A 4,870-nucleotide genomic window follows, 5' to 3' on the forward strand; every position below is an offset into this window, starting at 1 on the left:
TGTGAACTTGTATGTTTGTAAATCCACCCACGATACAAGAGAAAATACTAGTGTGGGGCAACGTTTAAAAAAAATAGATAACTACCCTACAACCATTTCAAATTCCATTACATATGTAAGCATTTCCCTGGAGCTGCGGACTACCTAACGGGTTACCGGGGCTCCGGCTCGAAAAGCAGGAGTAGGAACGCGGTGGTTTTTAATTAGTAAGAGTCTGACACTCCCTCTCGCCTCGCCAGTGGTGGCAGAAGCCATAGGATGACCCCTCAAAAATAATGTAGGCATTTCGAAATGTTGATAATTCAATGAACTATAACCGCATCATAATCGGTTCAACCAATCGCGAACAAACAAACATACATACAAGTCAAACTGAAAACCGTTTTTTGAAGTCCAGTTGAAACGTAATTTTTATGATATTAAATATTGACTGTGTCTAACGTAAGCGTCCACAGGCCTGCATCGTACGCATTCGATATGCCGTCGTCATCAGTACGCATCGCATGTAGGCATTGCTGATGATGCGGTCCGTACGATGCGGATCAGTGGACGCAGTTGTATGAGTTTCTATACAAGACAAACTAAAATCTGTTGCGTGCGATGCGGGCCTGTGGACGCGTACTTTAAATGTGGTGCCCGCTTAATAACATTTTAATTTTAAAGCCACGACCTCCTACAGACTCCTACCGTTTCCATAGTAATTTCTCGCTCTGATTATACTAAACCAAAACTGCGACTACTGCTTAGTACCTTATGACAATAATGAGTAACACGACACTGATACGGTGGGTAGTCTCATTGTGAGGGCGGCGACAGATTGTTTTAGCTCTCGACTGGACTAAACCTTACGCCCAGAGGCGTAGCTAGCGCCGTAACTGCCGTCTCAATAGGAATGATGACGGTGTATGAAAATCAAAAATCTATTTACCGTTAGTTAGTTAATGAGAAAATATTAAACACGTATTTATTTTATTTTGTCATATAAGATATTTTAACAATACTTAGGTAAAGCTAATCAAAGTTTCGAAGTGAGAGCAAATACGTCATTTCTACGAATAAAATGTACCTAGAAGTGACGTTATGCGATATTTCAAATTGATTTATCTTCGAAAGTATTTGTATATACGTAAGAAAATAAAACAATCGTGGCTAATGTTTTACAATAATCTACAAGACGGATATTAAAGTAAAAATTTGTCATCTAGCCTATTATAGGTACGGGTGCACCCATCGAACGTGCGTGAGCATGAAACAAAATCTTCCCAATTTTTTATATCATTTCAGAAATTACAAAAGTCCAAATAATCAATCCCTTTTTTTGCGTAAAGCATGCGTTCAAAAGTTGGCAGCAACTTTAGAAAAATTAACGTTGTCGTAAGGGCCCCCAAACATGGGCTCGCTGTTATAGCATCGGTAAGTTCCCTCTTTGAGATTTGAGAGACCGGGTAAGAAAACTCATTGGATGTTTTTCTCCCGTCAAAAAAATACCTTTTATACGGGGCTCCGACAAGACACGCTACGCCACTGCTTACGCCTTTTAATTTCTTCAGAGGTCAACATGTAAGCCTTACATGTTGGTAACATGTTACATTGTAAGGTAACCATTGATACCATTAACTGTTATGTTATGAGTCCCATATATGAAAGGAATGAGCGTATTGCATTACATCGGGCATAATTTGAAGAAATCCTAATTGGAAGAAATTACCATTGTGTGATAAAACCGCCCATTATACGCATATTACTTATAATGTTTGTAGCCCAGGCTACTTAACCTTTTGAACGCCAGAGCAAAAACGCATGAACTTGCCCTCAACGCCAGGCCACAAATTCACCGCAAATACCTACGAAAAAAATAGGGATTCCAAAACTTCATCGATAATCAATTTTATTTTCATTTTCGTCAGGGTCACAAATACGTGACAAGCGAAAACTGTCCCTGAGCGCCAACGACACAAATATGTGACAAAAACACGAAATAAACTATTTAACCAGGTACCGAAATTTAAATGAAACTTAAATAATTAAGCAGTAGGTAACATAGCATAATTATTAAGAGAATGACATTATAAATCTATATACCTACCTACCAAAGTTGTGCCCTAAGTATATACCTAATTATTTAAACTCGTCATATTAAAATGAGTCGTCTTTATATGAGTACATATATAAACTTACATCATACCTACTTGTATCTATATCTATACAGTATATTTACCCTAGACTGTACTCGTACTTACTATTAAAACATCTGACATTAAATTAGAATTAACTTACTCGCCATTTTTGCAATTATAATGTAGGTACTCGATAAAATACTTTTTGCAACTTCCCCGCATTTAAAAACACGGCATGCGCTTACGACGTCACGAGTCCGACATCTATACATGTCAATGGCGCAGAAGGGATTGCATATCGGTAGTATGCTAGGGATGCGCATGATTGGCGAAAAGGGGATGTCGATAATATTGAAAATATAGTAAACTAGCGGACCCGACAGACGTTGTCCTGTCTACACGTCTTTAATTTGAACATTTGTCGGATCCAATGTAAAACATTCCAAAATCAACAACTACAAATAAATTAAAAATTAATTAAAAAAAACATTGTCCAGCGGACAAAATTGTGAATGTAAACCATTCTCAGATCCCCTTGAACACACACAAAAAAATCATCAAAATCAATCCAGTCGTTTAAGAGAAGTTCAGTGACATACACGTACAGAAGAATTATATATATAAAGATATGCTATTATACCCAAGAATTTTTCAGTTTAAAATATAGTATATTTACCTTTTTTCTCAGAGACTAAGGTTATATATATACTTTTTAATAGTTATTACAAAAAATAAGCGAGTCATTTAGCTGAAGTTTTAATATTACTTGAATTACACTACATCACTAGTAGGCATGTATACATGCCATTGGCGCGAGAGAACATGCTTTTTTAGCCGATATTTAAGTTGTTTTTATCAATCAAATATTAGAATAACTTTATTGCAATTTTGTTCACTGTGCACAATTATGTAATAACTGGGTATTCAGTTCTTAAGATACATCAATAAAACACGTGAAAGTAATGATTTAATGTGTTTATTTTGTTTTTCTCTGTGATCTGTTTCTTGGCATCTATAGATGTCGGTGGCGCACAGGGCACGCTTGCGCATGACATCTATTCATGCCATTGGCGTTCAAAAGGTTAAATATGTACAATAAAGTATAATTATATAAAAAACCTGAGATTTTTTCATCTGTTCTTCAATTTTCCTCTTCTATTTCATCCAGAAGACCTAGCTGACCAAAACCGCCACTACTGACATCTAGCGGCGTTGTCCTTTACTATCTGGAGTGGCGTGCGTCATGTTATTTAATCAGAACGTATCTTAATAGCTATACATCAATCGGTAAGCGCTCTCTAAGCAGGCGTAGACCTACATAAATATGGGCAAAGATTAGTTTGAAGATGTGACAGGTTTTATACCTACAGTGATCTGAAGCTGATTACCTCGTTGGCCAAATGGTCGCAAGTGCGACTGCCGGGCAAGGGGACTCGGGTTCGATTTCCGGGTTGGACAAAGTATTACTGGGCTATTTTCAGTAGCACGGAGTCTGGAATTGTGTCCAGTATATGGCAATAGGCTCACACCCTATTACATGGAACTAACAATACAAATGGTGAAAAGTGGGTTTACAGTATACACTGGCATTACGTACTGCACCTCTGCCTACCCCTTCGGGGATAAAAGGTGTGACATTGCTTGCTTGGTCTGAAGCTGGTCTATTTAGAACTAACTTCTGCCAGCTGCTTCGTTCGCGTTCCCGTAGGATATATAGTAGCCTATGTGTTATTCTAGACCATTTTTTTATAGTATAAGCCGGTAAACGAGCAGACGAATCACCTGATGGTAAATAATTACCGCCGCCCATGGACACTTGAAACACCAGAGGCGTTACAAATGCGTTGCCGGCCTTTTGGGGATTAGAAATTTAAGGGTTGTTGGGAAATCGGGGATTGGAAAGGAGGGTAATTAGGCCTCCGGTAATCTCAGTCACACAACGCAAGCGTTGTTTCACGTCGGTTTTCTGTGAGGCTGTGGTATCACTCCGGTCGAGCCGAAACATGGCTCTCCCACACTTAGCAAATACCATAACCTAGCTCTATTCCAAACATCTATAGTGTCTTTCTACATAAATGGGTAAAAGCCATTGTACCTACCTATCCATAAGTGAAATAATGTCAAGTCTACAAGACATTAGTCTTGGTCTAGTATGTCGCAGTAACGCACGCGATGGCGCGTCGCCTGCGCCGGCGCAGCTCGGTGCAAATGAGGTAACTAGCGTAAGATGTGTCTTACGATATAATTGTGTTTGGAAAATAGCTGCATGGGGTATATTTCTCTGGGAATTACCTTAGATAGAATTAGATATAGGTATATAGATTAGATAGAGTATAATATATTTTCTAATAAAAATGCTCCGGTTCGAAAAGCAGGAGTAGGAACGGGGTGGTTTTTAATCAGTTAGAGTCTGACACTCCCTCTCGCCTCGCTTAAGGAGGAAGAATTGGACGATTTCCCCCATCAAAAAAAGCTGTTGGTACCTATATAAGTACATTTGAACCTAAATTAAGTTGCTCTATATTATTACTCAATTTTTGGACAAAAAAGGCACAAGTTTAAGAGAAATTGGTATCTAAAAATGTAAGTTACTTGTTTTTTATTAAGTTATGTATCTTTAAACACAATTGTAAAACGATCTTACGATAAATAAAACAGATCTTGGCTCGTGCCGCTCCCTCGCAAGCCACGGCGTGTTCATCAAAGCATGCAGAAAACAAAAGCAACGGAAATATTACTCCAGTCGACGACAA

The sequence above is a fragment of the Spodoptera frugiperda genome, chromosome 22 (assembly GCF_023101765.2).
Source record: "Spodoptera frugiperda isolate SF20-4 chromosome 22, AGI-APGP_CSIRO_Sfru_2.0, whole genome shotgun sequence".
Classification (NCBI taxonomy): Eukaryota; Metazoa; Arthropoda; class Insecta; order Lepidoptera; family Noctuidae; genus Spodoptera; species Spodoptera frugiperda.